The sequence below is a fragment of the Acinonyx jubatus genome, chromosome C2 (assembly GCF_027475565.1).
Source record: "Acinonyx jubatus isolate Ajub_Pintada_27869175 chromosome C2, VMU_Ajub_asm_v1.0, whole genome shotgun sequence".
NCBI lineage: Eukaryota > Metazoa > Chordata > Mammalia > Carnivora > Felidae > Acinonyx > Acinonyx jubatus.
Genome location: NC_069384.1, coordinates 60,447,388 through 60,467,857, shown reverse-complemented (window position 1 = coordinate 60,467,857; position 20,470 = coordinate 60,447,388). Strand labels below are relative to the sequence as shown.

At 37.5% G+C, this 20,470-nt stretch overlaps 1 protein-coding gene and 1 long non-coding RNA gene across 34 annotated transcripts in view; one reads left to right on the top strand and one right to left on the bottom strand.

Moving 5' to 3' along the window:
• The window catches only part of LOC128315366 (uncharacterized), a 37,599-nt gene extending 28,176 nt beyond the window's left edge, over positions 1–9,423 (bottom strand). Inside the window, exon 1 of the long non-coding RNA XR_008298140.1 lies at positions 9,158–9,423. This is a non-coding gene — a long non-coding RNA (uncharacterized LOC128315366). The remainder of the gene's footprint in view (positions 1–9,157) is intronic.
• Positions 9,424–9,546: 123 nt separating this feature from the next.
• ZBTB20 (zinc finger and BTB domain containing 20) overlaps positions 9,547–20,470 on the top strand; it is a 762,566-nt gene continuing 751,642 nt past the window's right edge. For 29 of the 33 annotated variants that reach the window (XM_053221871.1, XM_053221870.1, XM_053221858.1 and 26 more), the window contains exons 1-2: positions 9,550–9,681; positions 11,749–11,843. The gene's annotated coding sequence lies outside the window, so the exon portion shown is untranslated. Of the gene's footprint in view, positions 9,682–11,748; positions 11,844–20,470 lie in introns of all 33 variants that reach the window. The other 4 variants (XM_053221872.1, XM_053221860.1, XM_053221865.1 and 1 more) reach the window with 2 other exon arrangements.

The window sequence follows — 20,470 nt, the reverse complement described above, 5'->3', positions numbered from 1 at the left end:
TAGAATTGCTATGTAAAAATACATATACTCAAGGATTGTTGTTAAGACTTAGGAAGTTATGTTTAGACTATTAGGTTCCATTTCTAAAACAAGAGCCCTATATTCCTTGGGTTTTTTGAGAGTATATAGATCATAGTGCTTAAGAGGCCTTCTCTGATAGGATGAATATCTATCCTTCTCCCAGAGATGTCCATAATCTAATCCTCAGAATCTTAGAATATGTCACAGAACAAAGGAGACCTTGCAGATGGGATTAAGAATCTCAGAGATGGGGAGAGTATTCTGTATTATCCAGGTAGCCAAATACAGTCACCAGGATCCTCATAGGAGGAAGGCAAGAGGGTCAGAGTTAAAACAAGAAGATATTAGAAGTAGAGAGAGATTGGAATGCTATGCTGCTGGATTTGAAGATGGAGGATGGGGCTTCATGGTTCCATGGATGCAGGTGGCCTCTAGAAACTAGAAAAGACAAGGAAATGGGTTTCCTCCTAGAACCTCCAGAAGGATCAAGGCCTGTGACAACCTTGATTTTGACACACTGAGATTGATTTTGGACTTCTGATGTCCAGAAGTGTAAGATAATAAATTTATGTTTTTTAAGTCACTAGGCTTATGATAATTTGTTACAACAGCAAAAGGAAACTAACATATCTCTAGTAGCTTTCTAATGTATACCACATCTATGGACATTCTTTAACACTGAAATGGTCCACACGTCAACATTGAGGCATTCACTGAACAATGGAACCTTAGAGAGGAAGAACTTTACTGGGTAAATAATATTTAAGAGATTATTTTTTGACATTATTGTAAATTTTTCCCAAGTAAAAATGTGATTTATTGATTTATCTAGTGACAGAAATTACAGCAAGTCTTAGGACAATGAAGGAAATAATTCCATCCTTACCTGAGGATTAGAACACAAAGTTTGGAGGAAAGGGCTTATTCTGGCCCAGCATGGGGATGAAGCCATCCACCGCATGGATGCCAAGAGTAAACTATCTCTAATTTTTTTTTTTTTTTAAGATCTCTATAACAAAATCACTATAAGGTTTGAAGTCTAGGCTCATGGGTCCATAAATGATACTAACATAGGGAAAGAGGTTTCCACACCATGCCTGACCCTTAAGAAACCAAAGTGGGACCAGCTGTAGTGACATATGTGTTAGGCACTCTATCTTAGAGAGAGATCTGTCAGTTTTGAAAGCAACACTGGATGGTAGCAACAGAATCAATGGAAACCTTTTCTAGTGAGTAAATCAGATGTTTTGGTCGTGATACGAAAGCATGAATGACTGTCATAACTTAGTAAGCATCTCTGAGAATTTTAGACTTATCACTGGGATATCCTGAATTGGAATGAAGGACATCTTTACTCTATTAGATGATGATTACAAATATTTAATTTGAATATTAAAGGATAGGTAAACTGGTTTTATGTGTCCAACATGGTAAAGTGATATATATTATTCACAGGGGTTCCAGTTATGATAGAGTAACTTTTAGTAGACTAATTCTGTGCCAGAAACAACTATAAAAGCTGAATAAATTATAAATATATAAAATACTTGAAGACAATCGATGCAGACAGGGTTTGAAGGGCTATGATTCCTGAGAGAAGAGAAGCACAACAAGGTGAAGTTGAAAGTCAGTCTGGCCTTTTCCCCGAGCCATTTGCTAGTTCACAAAGTGGGGAATAGAGTCTGAGTAGAGAGCTCCAGGCATGATGGGACAGGGTTTAACTCTGCCAAAGTGGTTAAAACTCGAAGGGCAAATTTCAGAGAGGAAGGATTGAGCCAAGTAAGGCCAAAATTATGCAGGTGATTTATCTTGAGAAGCTTGTGGACTTTAAGCTATATATGCAGAGAGTAACTTCAAGAAATCCACCAGAAAACAGCAGCTGTAAGGCTACAGCTGAGCAGAAATTTCTTGCTTCAGGACAGAGGATGGAGTTCAGAGACTGCTAAAATAGAACCGGTAAATACCAAGGCTTTCATTTGAGACCCTAGAAAGGCTCTGCCTATGGAAATAAACCTGTCTCAAAGGGACATTCCTAAATAAACACTAACACCAGCCTGCATCAGGATCAAAGTGATCTGCCTACACTCTTCTGCCTCCCAGAAGAAAACTTAATCTTCATAATTGTTCATCACAATAACAGCATTCAGTAAATAATTATATGACATACTAAAAAAACACGAATGAATGACTCAAACCAAGAGAAAGACAACAGAAACAAGCCTACAGGTGTGGGAGTTTTACTTAAATAAGTATGTTCTAAATAAGTTTAATATGTTGGAATAAGAGGAAAAGCTGGAGAATTTCAGCATAGATATGACTTCATCAAAAGGAATCAAGTGGAAATTCTACAACTGAAAAATATCTGAAATTAAAACTTAAATATTAAATGTCTGCCTCCAGGCAAGATGCAGAAGATAGTAACAGGCCATAACTCCCACTTGAACTAGGAAAAAAAAAAAATTACATACATTACCCAACTGTATTTTTAAGAAAACCAGAGACCTGTGGATACAAAGAAGAATTGAGAAACCAAAATACCAGAGGGAGAAGAGTTTCTCTTGGGTAAACTGAATTTGCCAGCTACTTTTTCCTGGGAAGTATCTGTTGCATCTGTGCATGTACAGAGAGTAAGGCCTGCCATACACAGGGTGACTCTAGTAATGTAAAGGGGAAACAAGTGGGGCTTTTGACATTTCTGTGATCTGGAGTGAAGTCCCAAACAATAGGAAGTCCAGTAGAAGGGCCACTCAACTGAACCTAGCCCAAATTGCTAACTCATATAATAGGGAGCAAAGAAAACAGTGGTTGTTTTGAGCCACTTAGTTTTGGAATAGTTCGTTACACAGTGATAGATAAGGTCCAAAATTCTAAAATTCCTCAGATGTAGGAAGATGATTCAGATGCCTGCAGCTAAAAAAATTAAACTGCAAACACAATTATATAAATAAATAAATACATAAATAATATCATCTGCTCACAAAGAAATAAATGTGGTGCTGTCAAAGACACCAGTTATGGCCACTTAAAAAAGACAAGTGGTTAAAAAATAAAATAACACTATGTAAATTAAAAAGTAAATATGGAAATTTGAAAAAAAAAAAACACCTAAATTTGAGAAAGGAATACCTTTCTAAGAAAATTTAAATTATCAAAATGAATCAGGAGGAGGTAGATAGGTATAGTGTCCACAACTATAGAACTGAGAAGATAGATGGGGTCTACCCTTTTAGGGGTGCCTTGGTGGCTCAGTATGTTAAGCCTCTGGCTCTTGACTTCAGCTCAGGTCATGATCTCACAGTTTGTGGGTTCAAGCCCTGTGTCAGGTTCTGTGCTAACAGTGTGGAACCTGCTTGGGATTCTCTTTCCTGCTCTCTTTGCCCCTTTCCTGCTTGCTCTCCCTCTCTCAAAATAAATAAATTTAAGACAAAAACAAAAACAAAAATCTATACTTAAAAAAAAGAATAAAAACCATAAGCATGGTAAAAGACATAATTTTCCCTACTAATTCTAGGAGAGTATCCCAATAAAAATCTCAAAATTAGATAAAGACTGAACAAGGTTCATCCTACTTATAAATATCAATCTCTGAATTTTTCAAATTCCCAGATAAAAATATCAATAAATTAAATACATTATTCTTTAAATAGTAATAAAATTAAAAAAATAATTTGGGAATGGAAGAATGGGTCGATATCAGTAAATCTGTCATTGTAATTCAATGCATTGACAGAATAAAGGGAAAATAATAATGATTATTTTGTACACTTAGAAAAGATATTTGATAAAATTCAATACTTATTCATGATTTTCAAGATACAACACTTTGCAAACTATGAATATATGGCAACTGCTTTAACAGAACTTTCAGCAAGAAACATATTTAAAGGTGCAACATCAAATATTCAGAAAGAAGACAAAGATGCACTGTACCATGACTATTGTTCAACATTTTGCCATCAGTCTGGTCAACAAAACAAAACAAAACAAAACAAGAAAGAAACCATACATCACAAACACTGAAAAGAGAGAAGAATCACCACTGTTAGGAGATGATATGAATTTTAACATAAAATCAAGAGAAATCAAATGATGAGTGTTAAGTAAAGTTTTTGCTAAGATGTCTTGAGTATAAAGTCAATATATAAACACAAGTAGTTTTCCTACATATAAGTAATGAAAAAACGTCCCTGTGTACAATTGTGGGCAACAACTATAAAACATTTTCGGTGGCAATGATGAAACTTCGTGTGATCTATGTAAATAAACTGTAAAATTACCAATGGACTTTAAGACTTACAAATGTAAAATTGCAAGTGACACAAACCCAATTCAAACCACCTTAACCAATTAAAAGAAAATCATTTACTTGTGATAATTAAGAATGACAAGGATATAGTTGGTCTCAGGCACAACAGGGTCTAAGGACTTCAGGAGATCTCTGAGCTTTGTGCTATGCTGTATGGTTGTTGTTTATCCTGTGCTCCTGTTGGGGACTGTTCCTCCCAGAATCCAGTCATGTAATTCAGACAGAACCATCAATTATAGTGCCCACCTCCCATTTGCAGGTCAAACACATAATCTAGTCCTATTAGGACTGAAAATGAAATTGATTTTTTTTATGCTTAAAATTTTTTTTTAATGTTTATTTACTTTTGAGAGAGAGTGCGCAAATGGGGGAAGGGCAGAGAGGGAGGGAGACACTGAATCTGAAACAGGCTCCAGGCTCTAAGCTGTCGGCACAGAGCCCAACACGGGGCTTGGTCTGAATGGTGAGATCATGACCTGGGCTGAAGTTGGATGTTTAACAGATTGAACCACCCAGGCGCCCCAGATTTTTTTTATATCTTATGTAAACTAGAGATTCAATATCCTTTATTCCCTATCTTCCTAACACCATTTATTGAATAGTCTCTATTCTCCCAGTAATTTGTGTTGATGATATATAATACTATCAAATTGTCATTTATGCATGAGCATGAGTCTATTTCTGGGTTCTCTTCTATTCCCTTGTTCAGTTTGCCTGTCCTGGGCCAGCCCCTCACCAGTTAGCAGATTTCTTCTTTTCTACTCTCTCTACTTTCCTATCCCAATATCACAATCTTTAGCCAAGTCCATTATATTTTCGTTATGTGAATGAGGTTTTGGTGGAAACTCATGGCTCTGCTGTGACTTTCCCATTGAAATCAATGGCTTGGGGCAAAAGAGAAAACATAAAAGGAAATGAGTATCTGGGTATAGGAACTTAAGAAAACACAAGCCCCTGCAAATCCAGTGAAATATTATAAAGGGCTTCATGCTTCTACCATATTGGGGGGTCACGGCAAATTTTAAATAAGTACCTAGGGCTAGAATACCTTATATCACATCTGGGTTAACTGGATTTATAGAAATCTCTCTTTAGAGAGATTCAGATGGAATTGTCTAACCTTTATTATTGGCATGTTGTCCTAACACATTTTGATGTTTAACTCAACTTTATTTCACTATAAAAGATTCATTTCTTTTAACATTTTTATTGGCTATTATTTGCTTAGATTAATGGTGAGCACATATACAGAAAAGTGGTACCTGTCTTTGAGTAAATGGCAAAAATATCAAGTGTATTTCATATATGGTTTTATGTGTGGAAAGGTGGTAATTTCTCTTAACACATCCTTCAAAGACCATCTCAAAAGTTACTTCTGCCATTAAAATTTTCCTGATTTCCTACCCCTGCATCCCTCAAGCTATAAACAGTAGTTTTCTGACCTCCCATAACACTATTTATTCTATCATTAAGACTCTTCTTTAAAAACTCTTCTTGTTTTGGCTAGTAATATAGGTTTTTTTTTTGTTTTTTTTTACTGTATATGTCTAATTAGTGCCCTTATTAGAATCTAAGCCACTTGGGAGCATGATCTAATTTTGTATTCAGTATAGTGATTTCAGTGTATTACAAATATTCCCCAATTCTAAAGAGTTAGGCATTCTCTCTTCTGTATTTCCATGTTATGTATATCACATATGTACACAGCATAGTAATTGATTCCTTTACTTCTCTCCCAATACACAGTAAACTCTTTGGAGAAAAATGCCAAATCTTGTGTATCTTTGGTTTTTAAATTCCCAGGGATTTCAAAGGCTCATAAATATATCTGTTATGAGGAAATGCACTTAGTATTTCTTGAATGAATGAATGAGTAAACGGCATAGTGAAAAAAGGAAAACAGACAAGTTTGAAAACAAGCTCTGCCACTTGTGATGCAGATAAAGCATTGAAAGTCTATCTTCATTTGTAACATACGAAGAATTCACTTACTACTGTTTGGCTTCTTTTAATCACCTTTAAAATTTTAGGGCTTGTATACTATTTAAGATCTGTGAAGGAAACAGGTTAAGGTCCTGAGAGAAATTCCTTATAAAATTCTTCCTTAGCTAAGCAATCCTCACTTTTTTCATTTTCTATCAATCATGTCTTCTTCATCACCCTCTCATTCTTTGCTATCACATCCTTCTTATTGTATCCCTTTTCTCAATTCTCCTAATTGCTACATCAAAGAAACATCTCTTTGCCCCTTGATACAAGTGTGGAATTCTTGCTGCATCTTTCGGGACTTTTGTATATCTGTGTGTGGGTAGGTTGGTGATTGAAGTCTGTGCGTGGGTAATGTAAATATAAAGACTGACATATTCCTTATAGACATATCATTCTAACCCCAGAATCTGACATCAGGAAAACTGGATATAAATGAGAATATTTTACAAATTAGAATATTATTTTACACTGCTTTCCTGTATAAGCACCATGCATTAACCGACTACACCACTGGAGCACCTTACATTGCTTTCCTAATGCTTTATCATTACAATCCTAACAAGTCTCACACCAATAACACTGAATCATAGCTTTAAAAACTTGTTGAAAAGAGGCACTTGGGTGACTCAGCTGGTTAAGTGCTGGACTCTTGATTTCAGTTCAGGTCATGATCTCTTGGTTCTTGAGATGAAGCCTTGCATTGGGCTCTGCACTCACAGAGCAGAGCCTGCTTGGGATTCTCTCTGTGCCTCCCCTGTTGGAACTCTCTCTCCAAATAAATAAGTAAACATAAACACAAACAAACACCAACCTTGTTGAAAAGGATGAGTTTTAAGTAGTACATAAAGGGAGTGGCCACTGCCCCTTGGAAAAGTTAAGGGATTAACTGTTTAAACATCTTTGTTAAATTTTACTGAATTTTCTCATGTAAAGCTGACTATTCTGTATGGAACATGTTACAGTCACTACATCACTTCTAAGATGTATACGTAAATTCTGAAATATTTTAGCTTCCAGATTCAATAGCAATTTGTACACTTTATTGGACTTCAAAACTTGACACCTGATGCAATCATTTTATACATTCTGAAACCCTCATATACTCCTCAAAAGATAGCTAATTGTATTTATGAGGTCAAGGCTTCTACGTTTTTGTTTTTCCCACCAGGGCCAATTTCTTTTGCTTAGGTTCTCCCAAAGACCCCTAATCAAAGCCAGGCATCTGTGCACTTTCTTGTGAAATCCAGTTTCAGCAAGAACTCCTCAAAGCCAGTTTAGCAAGCACCTTCCCCCTACCCCCAATCTGATCACTCTTCATAGATGACCAGGGTCCTTTTCCTCCACCATCCCCCTGATCACCCTGGCCTGTCTTCAGCAAGAATCCTTTTAGGTTGGTTTAGCCAAAATTCCCACTTACGCCTAATGTTGCCTCTTCGTAATTTTTCAACCGCTCCACCTTGCTCCCTGGCTAAAATTCCCACTTGCCCATGATATACTTGGAGTTCAGCCCAATCTCCTTCCACTGCAAAAATTTTATCGCAGTGGTTGTATCTATACCTATCTCAATGATCCTGAATAAAGTCTGTTTTTACCATCTCTAACAAGTCAGGAATATTTTTTTCTTTAATGCATGCTGCATATCCCAAGGAAGTCTAGGATAAAATTCAGAGAACTTAACACAGTCTATCAGAAACTCTACACCACATGCATGTTCCATAAAAAATTCTGTTTTCAAACTGCAGAGTGTAAATTCTTTATTTTTCATAAAGTCCCTTAATTTGAGATAAATTATTGTTATATAAGTTCCCTAAAAAATGCAACTTTTTATTTTGGCAGAGATTTATTTTTTTCTTTGTATAGTGAAAGGGAATATATACACTTTTTTCTATCTTACCCCTTTTTAGGAATCCTTCCTGAACATCTTGCTGGCCTTGAGCCTCATTTTTTTTTTTTTCTCCCAATGCCTGAGTACTGGACCAAAACTTGGTAAGAATTTGGCTCTGGGGAATGCTATGTTGAGTGACAAATGGATGAGGATGAAGGTTTTATGGAATCATCTGAACCGCATTTAATTTTCCATGTTGCTTTATTTGTTCCTTCTAGCCCTCAGGATATTGAATTTTGTGGGCTCCGGTTGGGTCGTTGGTACTTCAAGCAATTAGTAATAAGAAACATAATCTGCTTTTCCCGTTAGGATAATATCCTCATTTTTATTAAGGGCGGCTTACTATGAACTGTTTTACATAGTATTTTTCTAAACCTCCTGAACGGACAAATTTTCTCTTTGCGCCCTGGCATTGCTTCAGCGGCCTCTGCTGACCTCCTGGCTTGGCAACCTGCAGCCTACCCCGCAGGAATCAAGCGTGACCCAGTGTGGCCTTGCGAGCCGCCTCCTCGCCAGACCCTCCCTCCAGCTTTCCTTCCACGGCCCTAGCTCCAGCTTCCATCCTGCTGCCTCAGCTGTCTGCGACAGCGACACCCCCTCCTCCCCTCCGCGGCTACCCCTCCCCGCCAGCTCGCCGCGCCAGACAGCGGGTAACCGCCGCCTCCGCTGGGGCATCCCGGCTCCACAGGCCTAGCGCGTTCCAGACACCTGCCTCTCACTGGCCACCGAAGCTGCCCCTCACCCTGCAGCCCCCTCGGCAATTGGCCCCCGGGCCGTCCCTCGTCATCCTCCGCCTCGCCGCGAGTCCCGCCTCCGTCGCCGGGTCATTTAAGTTTATCACAAATAAATAAATAAAGGAGGAAATAGAAATGCGTAGAAAGTAAAAGCAGTGGGGGGGGGGGGGGGGCGGAGGTGGAGGGAAAAGGGAGGAGGAGCGGAGGAGCAGACAACCAAACCTGATCGTGTCGGTGCTGACCAATCATGGCTCACTCCAATCCGGTCTGACGCGCTCTCTGAACCAATAGTTTTCCACCTCTCGGATCACTGAACAACGAGATACGACTGACCTCTCCAGAGTGGGCGAAGGTGCGGCAGAGGTAGGGGGAGTGGGAAGAATGTCGACCAATCGCCTATTAAGGATTCTCTGAGCGAAGTTTCCGTGCCCCAATGGATGTTTGAGATAGCGGATTGGGCCTCTTCTAGCCCAATCGAAGGTGGTAGAGATGAGGGAAGAAGCATATGAAGGCGGGGACAGGGGAGAGGAGGAGGAAGAGTGCATTTTGTTTATGGGCGGCAACCTCACGAGGGGCGCCCCATTCTGATTGGCTCACTTAAGCCAAGAGTGGCATAAGAACAACCCAATAGCGGAAAAAGATAGAGGGTTCGCGGCGTGAGGTACCCAATGTGGGCCTTCTGCCGAAGAAGTAGGGGCGGGGGGAAGTTTAGGAGTTGAGGAAAGAAGATTAAAGAGCGCGAGGAGGTAACCCCCAAAACTCTAATTTGTTGTGGGGCGGGCTGGAGGGAGGGGAGTGTGCGTGCGAGGGGGACGAGGCGTCCGCGAGACACTTGGAGTGGGGGGCAACGGGACGGGAAAGGAAGGGACTGGGGTGGGGTTGGGGGAGCGAGTTAGACAAGCCCGCGGGCCGTCGGCCGGCCGAGGGCGCGCGCCCCCGCGCCCCGCCCCGTCTGCGCCCCCTCCCCCCCGGGCGCCCCTCCTCGCGCGGGGCGGTGGCTGCGGCCTCGCGCGACCCAGCGGGAAGGGAGGGAGCGCGGGAGGGTCCCGGGTCCCAGGAGCGGGCGGGCGGGCAGTCCCGCAGCTGGAAACGTGTCTTTTGCCTTCTTTTCTCTACTCCCTGCGCCTGGAGTTGCCGCTTCCAAGAAGAGGAGCTGAGGGGGACTAGCCGGGGCTCAGGAGCTGCTAGAGGCGCCGGCTTGTCTTCCGCCCCCTCCCTCCTCGCCCTCCCCCCGCTTGCCGTGGCTCTCGCGGTCTCTGGAGCGTCTTCAGAGAACTGGGGGGGGGGGGGGGGGGGCGGGAGGTGTCCTGGCCCCAGAGCCGCTGGACGCCCCTCCAGACACCAAAGCTACCGGCCCCCGCCTGCTTCGCTGCTACGACTATAGAGGAGGGGGCTTGGGAAGGGAAGATACGCCTTTCCTTCTTTCTGTCCTTTGGGCCCCTTTGGAAACATTAAACAATGTTTACGCTTTTCGATAGTTGAGATAGAACGGTTGGAAGCTTTTTGAAAGTTGAAAAGAAACGCACTCTCCTACGTTGTTAAATGCATTACTGTGTGGCTTCTGGTCCTCTTCCACCACCCACCTCACGCCCCCCGCCACCCACCCCCCTCTCCGCAGCTGTTATCCTTTTTAAGGATGCTGAAGAGGCAGGAGGCAGGGATTTTCTAAAAGTTCTATTGATAAACACACTTGCACAAACATATGCTAGGCACACACATAAACTATAAACATTAGCGAAAAACACAATATGGCGTACAGCTACACTACCTAGCACGGTAATCCGCTGATCTCTTAACACTGAACTCAGTTGAATGGGGTCAGTGGCAGGATGACAGTTCTCAAATAAAAATCTGGAAGAAATAGGAAGTAATTTGGAAGTCTGTAGGCTAAATAATGTCCTCAGAATCAGCACTGGCACACGTAAACTTTCTAGACCTCTGGAAATTGTCTTCACCACTTAACCATTAATGGTAAAATATGGTAAATGATGCTAAAAAGTATGCCAAGATGATGCTAAAGTGGAGAGTTTCTCACTGCGTGGTCGTGTATAAGTTTCAGCTAATAGAATTAACAGAGGCCACTCGTTCCCCATGATTTCAAGCGAGTTCTATTCCAAAGTTAGCTATCCTTAACTTGTTGCTAGTGAAAGTTTGAAAACAAATTGTAGCGACCATTTTGTAAATAAATTCTTTAGCTGTAAACACTAAATTTAAATGATAAGCATTTGTATTAGCAAATTCAGTTCATAAATGGTTTACTTTCTTACCTGTTGCTCCTAATCTTAAATACCATTTGCTATCACATGGGAATAGTTCAGATATACTCTCCTCTGCCCCTCACGTAAGTTTGACTAGGCCAGATTTGGCTACTTTCTGCATTTCAGCTTTACAGCTAGGTACTTCTAGATTTCTAGGAAAACAACAACAACAACAACAACAAAAACAAAACAATTTACATTGATTTTACATGCCTTTGTTCACTCTTCTCATTCTTAATCATAATGTATCAAAGTTGGTGTACAAATTGTGCATGGTAATATCACTGTGCCCTCTTGGGAATGGGCTTCTCTCAAAAAAGCTTTTGGAATTGCCCTTGAAGAATTGCTGATGTTACTCTTTGTTTAGGGCTCAAGGTTTAATTCTTAAGATTGTGGTTGTGATTTACATTGAGTTCAATTTTGGAGGGCTTTAGGCTTAAGAATCTATGGTGCTCAAGGAAACAGGTGAGAGGAAGAAGAAAAGTGAATTTTCTAGAAATATACTAGCTGCTCAGTGAGTCCAGCAGTTGGGTATTTTTGGTTTTGTGATTTCAGATCTCACAGACCAGTGGAATACAGGCCTTTTGCATATGAAGATCAGGTGACAAGTTAACTGTCTACCAGCCTCCAAAGCAATACGCCCTTTCATGGTGAGGTCCCAATTTTAACAGACTAAAGAAAAAAGTTTAAGATTAAAAAATTGTTAAATTTTATCCATTTTGGGGAAGAAGTCTTTATGCTTATCTGTCTAGCTCAATTAAGATGCCAGTATTTTAAGCTTACTACTACAGCAAGAAAATCAGATACAGTTCATGTGTACACTCACTGGCTACTGAAAGACAACATGAGTTTAGAGGAAAGAAAAAACTTCTATGTCTGTGTGGCTAGTGAGAGTTACAATTTTGGGTGTGTGTGTTTAGAACTACTAGATGAGATGGCAGTTTACTATGTAGTTTGTTCAGAAAGTTTTTGTGACCCACAAATACCCAACTAATTTTGCTGTCAAATTAATATGAATCTGACTACTTGGCATAGGAATAAAATCTAGGGAAAAAGCCAGGTTAAATGAATTATTTTTATCTCAGTAGCGAAAGTCTAAAGAAGGCTTTCTTACCAAATTGGACTTGACTGAATAATTAGGTCAGTTTAGATACAACTAAGTTACTCTAAAAGATCTAAAATTTATAAGTGAATTACAAATTATTTCAAATATTTTAGAATGAGTGACAAAGACTTCTTCAAAACATTTGGAATATAGAAGTGGAGATTGATGAGCTCTGCTTTATTCTTTGAAATAATCATGCTTTTCTGAAATGGATGTTTACATTCACAAAATTGTTGTAGACACTTGAGATGTAACAGAGAACAAGACATAAAATAACCTGCCTTTGTGGAGTTTACATTCTAATGTCACATATCCTTGCGTACTTAAGATTGCTAGGAGAAGAGATTTTTGTATGAAATTTTAAAACCTAGCTGTTTTCTCATTTTGGAGAGTACAATCTGAAAGAATGTATGGAAGTTTGAGGGACATGGAACTGTTTACTAATTGCCAATGGCAAGAAAGGAAGAGCTAACTTTATTTGTACCCTTCGTTATTGTCATGAAACTTTCTCCATACATTTTAGTAGGTCTTTTTAACAGATAGGGGTCTTCTTTTTTTCATCATTTTAAGCATGCCTTTGAAATAAATAAAATGTTACTTTATATTAAAAAAAAATCTGTGTCTTGGAATTTTCTGTAAAATTCCGATGGAGCTTTTTGTCTTGTTAGAAAATTGTGGTAAAACACAAGCTAGAATATCTTAATTTTTTAGTAAGAATTTGTTTTAGGAGTATGTCTGAAAAATTAAGTGCCTAAATCTTTTTCAGTTGTGGTTTTATGAAGAGAAGATGGAAATTTGTTGTAATTAATTTATAGGGACATTAAAGAGAGAAAAAGAGAGAGGCCTGCAAAAAATGCTTTGTTATTTAAACCTTTCTTTCAAACTACAAAGGCATTTGATTGGCACTTCTCTGATTTAATAGACTATTTGTAATGCAAGAGGAACATTACAGAAGATTTTAGCATTACTTTAATCATTTAGTCTGTAGGTGTAAAAATCCTAGGTTTCTAACAGAAGGAAACTTGGTTCTCAGTTAACAGAGTATATGATTTAACGCTGAGTTTGTTGCTTTAAGTAGTGGGTGTCTCACCTTTCCAAAACTTAGTTCATAGTTCTCAAATAACAAGTTCTGATTTTCGCTATTTTTCTCTGCCACAGTGAGTCTTGTTTTGTTAGCCAAATCAGTGTTCAGTTGGTAAGTAGGATAACTTTTTTTTTTTTTTTTTTTTTTTTTTTTTTACACACAATCCTCCCACTGCCAGCCAGCCCTCCTATCCCCTGCTGTGAAGGGCTTGAATTTCTATACCTACATTAGATCTCTATTTATGCTAATTTGTAGCATAATCACCTCTTCCAGAAAGGGTACATATTAATGCACTTTAGAAAACGTTGAGGTTGCCTCTGGCTATTTGTATACCGACCTGCCAGCATTGGAAAGCTATAAATAGGAAGATTTAGGAAGAAAAGCAGAGAATATTGCTAATGGAATATATTGTCTTAGATGAAATCTTTTTTTTTTTAAAGAGAAAGGGGAAGAATGGTTGATAGAATGTTAAAAACTAAGAGTGTTTGCTAATTCTAATGGTTGGTTAGTGTGTGTTTATGTGTGTGTGAGTATACATTTTTATATGAGCAGTTTTTGAATAAAGACATATTTCAGTATTGGATAAATAATTCCAGTCCTGCCTTGTGGTCCTTGACATGTTCCCAGGTGATTTTGTTTAACTCATTGTTACTACCAAAACTTTGCTCCAAGCTACATAGAAACATAAGCTAATTAAATCTTTGTAACTTTTGTAATAATTTTGGATTAAAAGTTACTGGAAGTTTTTGTTTTTTTTTAAAGCATAATTAGCCAGTAGCCCCTAAATGAACAAAATCGAAAGTGAAGAGTTCTTAGAACCCTGGATCCACATAAGAAAGTTGAAAGTTTGAAAGAGGTATTCATAGGGCAAAAGGCAAATCTTGATATCTGACAAGTTTTTATAGTGATAAAACAAGAAATAGAATAAAATGACTAATCTATTAATATTCATATTTTTAAGGTAAGTGTAAGTATGTGTACACTGCATTTTAAATAAAAATTTGGGGTGTTATTGGCTAGATACAGTCATTTCTTTGCCAGAGATACTAGGCTGTGTGAAGGCTAACCATCTGTCAAGTGATAGAGACAAAGAAAGGTTTAATATACTAGCCTAAAATTTCTACAAACTTGTTTTGAATTGTATTGTCATTTTGTTTTGGCCTTCATTCTCTGTGTTGAATATGCACTGGGTTGGTCACCCCACTTTGTTTTATGAACAAACTATTCAAGGTCTAGATAAGGTTATCATCGCAGCTGATGTGATCCAGAGGCATGATAAAATATGTTTTGATTTTGCTTTCATGTGATGATCAAAAACTCACAAGTGGGCCACCCACTAGCAGTTATACAAATGACTTCAAGCACACGTATTTTCACCCACCCATTCTGAATTTTGGGTGTCTTGGTTTCTTTTGCTTTATATATGCAAGCCTTGTATTTCAAACTGTTCCTGAGCTGTTTGGGGGTGGGGTTGGGGGGGGGTAAGTAGCAACAGGAATCCAGATTGCCTGTTTTAGGTACAATATGGTGTGATGTGAAATTGAAACAGCAGATTGGTGAGAAACTTTAGTTTCAAACAAATATAAACTAGTTTGTTTAGTGAAGTTATACACAAAACAGTAGTCTCTATTGACAGGGCAGTGTTTTTTTAGTAACTTCCACATCATGAGGTCACTGTGGTTCTTTGGGCTAGCAGTCTATTTCCAAAGCATCATATAAGAAAAAGAAGCTCTAATATTGCTGATTGTAATGATATACTTAGATATAGCAGACTGAGGAATTATTTATAGCAGTGCTAATTATATCAATAAAAATAGCAGTATTAATACTGTAAGTGTCAAAATCCATTCTTGACAATATGAGGTAAACAGAACTATAGTCAAACAAAGCAGCAAGCCTCTTTCTACTGTCAGCTCATGAATATGCACTTCAGGAAAAATATACACAATTGGTTTACTGATTTAATCTCTTTTTCAATTATTTTTGACTTTTTAAAAGATGTTCTTTATTTCCAATTTGTACAACATTAAAAAGATAGAGATTTTTCATCTTGAAATTCTTGGTACTTTTTTCTTTCTGTCATTAAAATTTCTAGAGACTTAGTTGTTCATGGTTAAGTATTTTATGAATTATCAGAAATTAATTTTATATGTACCCCCATTTTTGGAACACAGATTACCATTGCACAGGAAACTGGAAGGTCCTCTAACAATTTACAAAACAAAATAAAACAATACAAAACAAACCAAACCCACTACTACCACACATGCATACACAATAAATGAATCTCTGGCTTTTTTTAGACTTTAAAAAAACACCTGTTTCCATGGTTCTGATTTAAGGAAAAATATAAATTTTCTTTGTAGTTTTCATTTCTTCTAGTCAGTTTTTACAATTTTATGTTGTTTAAAATTTATTTTCCTATTAATACAAAATCATGTAAGTAGAGGTTATGAAATCCAAAGGTTTTCAACTTGAGGGGACATCTAATTTTTTAATCAATTTCTCATGCATTAGATTTAACTTTCTCATTGCACGTTGTCAGAAATCTCAGATGTAGAATTAGGAGAGGTTGTTCTGGGTCTAGTGGTGCCACCAGTTGTAACATCTTGGGCATGTCACATAATCTGAATCTCTGCCTTAGCTTTTTCATCTTCAGGGTCTCTTTCAGCTCTCATAATATGAGTATGTTTCTTTTGACACTTGGGTCCCTATTTTAGCTTTAGGTAACATGACTGGAAGTGATATGTAGGGCACTGGGAAAAAGCCTATGTAAAATATTTGACTTTGCTTTTTACTTTTAGTCCTTGATACAAGTTTCATTTTAGTGATACTTGCTTGCAAATATAGCATGTCTATAAAAGTATACATACATATAAAAATTAAGTACTTAATAATCTTTTGTAGTTAGTAACTATGATAAACTTACTATTTTTACATAAATTTCACCAACTCACTTTCGCTTATGAAGATATGTTGCTAACAGAATTTCTTGCATTTTATTCCACATAAAGTTGCTTAACTGGAGAAAGCAGGTAATGACAGCATGAAGTAACTCAGAGTCATTTTCTAATTCTATAAAATATATAGAAAAATAGATATATTTCTTAAAGAAAAAAGGTAAACTTGGTTTTTGTGCTTCTCTAAGCAAAAAATAAATATACTGTGGGTAATCGGGCCATCTCCATATAATTATTCACTATTGCATTTGATTTTTGATCCTTCGTTATACTTATCCATTGATAGATTTACATAGAAAGGATGCAAGGAAGACAAAGAAATGAACTCTTATTTGGTGAAGAAAGGCGGAAAGAATCTGTGTTAGAGAAGGCTTTGCAAATAATGTTCTGTCATATATAGAAACAAACAGCTATACACAATTCTTGTATGCCTACTTGTAGGTATTTATTTAGGGGTAACCTTGAAGTTTTCACTTAAAATTTCACTCTCAATTTCTTTTTAATGGACTCACATTTTTTTAGCTGGTATGAATGATAGCGAGAGGCTCAAAAACATCACGTACTTACCTATTCACAAATGGAAACAGCAGTCTGGAAAAAGCTATACAATCCCTGGGTCCTCCCTCTTCCCTACACCCACCCATAGCTGTAGATGTTCTGGTATTGATTATAAACATTTTATACATCTCCTCCTAGGCCAAATATGCACACTGTCCATTGTAGTAGGTAATACCCAGCTATTCGGGCCTACCGATAGGGAGAAATGTCAAGAAAACAGATCCAACATAGGACACAAAAGGTGATGTGATTGCTTTAATGCGTGCAAATAAGGGAAAAATATTCTAAGGGATATTTAGAAGGGAAACTGGTTTTAGACGATTAGTTAACCGAAACCCAGTACACATATTGAAGAATTAATGTAAACTTTCTTCTTCTTTTTTTTTTTTTTTTTAAGTGGGCCTGGAGCCCAATGCAGGGCTTGAACTCACAACCATGAGATCAAGACCTGAGCTGAAATCAGGCATCAGACCTTTAACTGACTGAGGCACCTAGGTGCCTCAATGTTAAACTCTATTCCAAAGGCATTGTGCCAAAAAGACTAGGAAAATTACTGGTGGAAAGCACAGTGAAAATAAATTTGAAAATAAACCAATAATAACAATAACAACAACAGTAGCCAACATTTATTGAGAGCATACTCTGCACCAGGCATTGGTTATATCTGCATTTTCTCCATTAATTCCATAATCCTATGAGACATGTATTTTTATTATGGCATTTTTAAAGATAAGCAAGCTGAGGCTCATAAAAGTTTAGTAACTTGTTCAAAGTCACACAGCTGGGAGTTCAAACTCAAGTCCAACTCTAGAGCACCTAAATTCTAAAACCCCACATGCCTCTATTCTGGGATCATTTTCACTCAGTGCTTGCCCAGATTAGTACTGATAATTTTATTTCAAGAAAGGCATAGTGGATTTGGAGAAGGCTTCAGAGAAGGGCACAAGGTGAAAGAGCTGTAAGTGGGAGGAATGGTTGCTATGGTAGAGTCTGTTTTTAAAATGTAACTCTCCAGTCTAGAATTACAAATGCTGAGAGGGAATTTGTCTAAAGGTTTCACGGTGGATGGACTGGGTAGCTGCTGCCTGATTTGGTTCAGTGGACAACCGTGGAGCTGGGTAACATGTTAAAGAAGGCCAAAAAAATCCTAAGTAGGAGCAGGTCAAAGGAAGCATTAGATACTGAGGATCCTGGGAAGGTAGAGGTCAAAAAGGAGAACTAAATCTAAGCAGATATTGAGTAACCAAGAACTAGGGATCATAAAGGGAAAAAAAAAAAAAAAAGGATGAAGCAGAATAGAAACAATATATATAAAACTGGGACAGATTCTACGGACTTTGGAAGGCCCTTAAATTTATTGTTTGTTCCCTTACATTTGTGTCAGAAATGAATAGCTGGCTTAAATAGGGGCCACCCAGTGTTTGGGACAGAAAGATTGCTATGGTTTTGGCACACACACACAAAAACATGCTCATCAATAATAACTTAGAATTAGGCACTAAGTTTAGATGCATTACAGAGAGATGCAGTTTAGCACAGAAACCTATGTGGTAAACCTGAGAATAGCTGTCATTTATTATCTACTATGTGCCACTCAATTCATAAATCACTGTTTTTAGGAGCATTTAAAAGTTGCTGTCTGCTGTCCAGTTTTCAAATACAAGAAAACACCTGTTAGCTTTTCTAAGGATTTGAATGATGAAGTTATACTTTTATTTTATTTTATTTCATTATGTAACTTAGCTTTTGATCTCCTCCTTTCCACAGGAGTTTTAAATCAGGCTCCACAGGGCTTAAGGTAGAATAGAGTCTAGACTTCTCTTATGTAACTGTAACTTTTCCTTAATTTGTCACTATATTGAAAGAAACGTTTAATTCTATTTGATAGGATAAATGCATTTCTGTCAGAGTAATAGGCTCAAATGATCAGCCCAGGCAAAGTCAGCATATATGAGTTTGGATTATATTTAGGTTAGTCAGCATGAGTTAAGGAAAGGGGAATTATAGAAACTTGCCAAGTGAGGTTTTGTTATTCAAATAATTTTAAAGACATCAAAACAATTACAAACAGCTATATATGCCATGTATACATACATACTCCTACTTTTGTCTACAAGGTACTAGAGACTTCAAAAGTTTTCAAGAGCTAATATTCATTGTTAAGCCATATTATATGAGTCGGATCATCTGAATGGGGTCAAAGAATAGTGAGAGTACTATACCACTACTTCTATGCCTTCACTGTTCCTTAGGACAATATCTCTGATCTTTTCCTCAGACTCTTAATTTTAGTGTATTAGGAAATACAGTACAATATTCATTTTGTATGTTTTAAATGAATACATCACTAAGAAAAATATTCTGTGAAGGTAGAAAGGTAAATGAGTATTCAGGATTGGCATCTTTTGGTACCCAGTCTTTTTAACAGCTATATTGTTTGCATCTAACCTTCCTTTATATATCTATCTGACCCTTAGAGAAACTCATGCTCTCAGTAATCTTATTCTAGTAAAGGGTTGAGAACAAGGCAATACTATACTGAAATGGGTGACTTGAGCTGAAAACCAGTATGGAAAAATGTGAGCAGGATTCCAGGCACTTCTGATTCAGATATTCTACATTATGTTCTCAATATTTGTTATAAAGTAAATTCACAAAGTGTATAAAAGCCAAAAATAAATGATTGTTGCTTTTCTGTAATTTCATGTTATGCATAATACCTCTGTTTCTATTATTTGTGTAATTATGAGTTTTATTATGCAAAAATGGGTACATCCAGTATAAAGTAAATTTCAGTTTCATGTTTTAGATGCAGTTTAACTCATAACTCAAATTCTTTGACATTCATCACTCAAGAAAGGTAGCATTTAGAATTATACTACACTGAACTGCACTTCTTTAAGGGCAAGTACCATGTTTTATTAATCTTTAAAGTCCTAGTGTCGAAGATATTACCTGGCACACTTGGAGGAATTCATTGTTGATCAGGCTCTTTTGTAGCTGTCCTAGGAAGATTACTTGGATTCTTCCTTACCAGGCTATCCATTCCTTTATTTTCTGTTGACTGGTTCAAATTTAGCTTTGTTACAGTTGTTGTTACCTATTATAGGCCTTCTCTGTACTTTTCTAAGACCCAAACATTTTACACATGCTCATGATCTTTTATTCTTTTCGATACTTAATGAAATTCTGTCATGGCAGAAGTTTCAATATAAAATTATATGTACTGTGATTCAGAAAAGAAATATATCAGATATCACCCATCAATGGTAAAGCAAATCTACAATCAATTCAGGATATTGTGTTGAATAGAGTACACAGAATTACATTACCTAGTGATTCAAGGATGAAACCCAAATTTCATATCCTATATGATTCCTATCAGGATAGTAGGACAAATAACCCACAGTATTTTTTGCTCTTACTAGATTGCAATTGAGATTTTGAACATTTTATATGAGCTTCCTAATTCTTAAAAAAAAAAGTTCATAAAAGTTCATACAATTAAAAAACAAGAGTTTTAGCTTATTATCTAAGTTGTTTAGAAGTCTAGTCCAGAGAAACATTTTA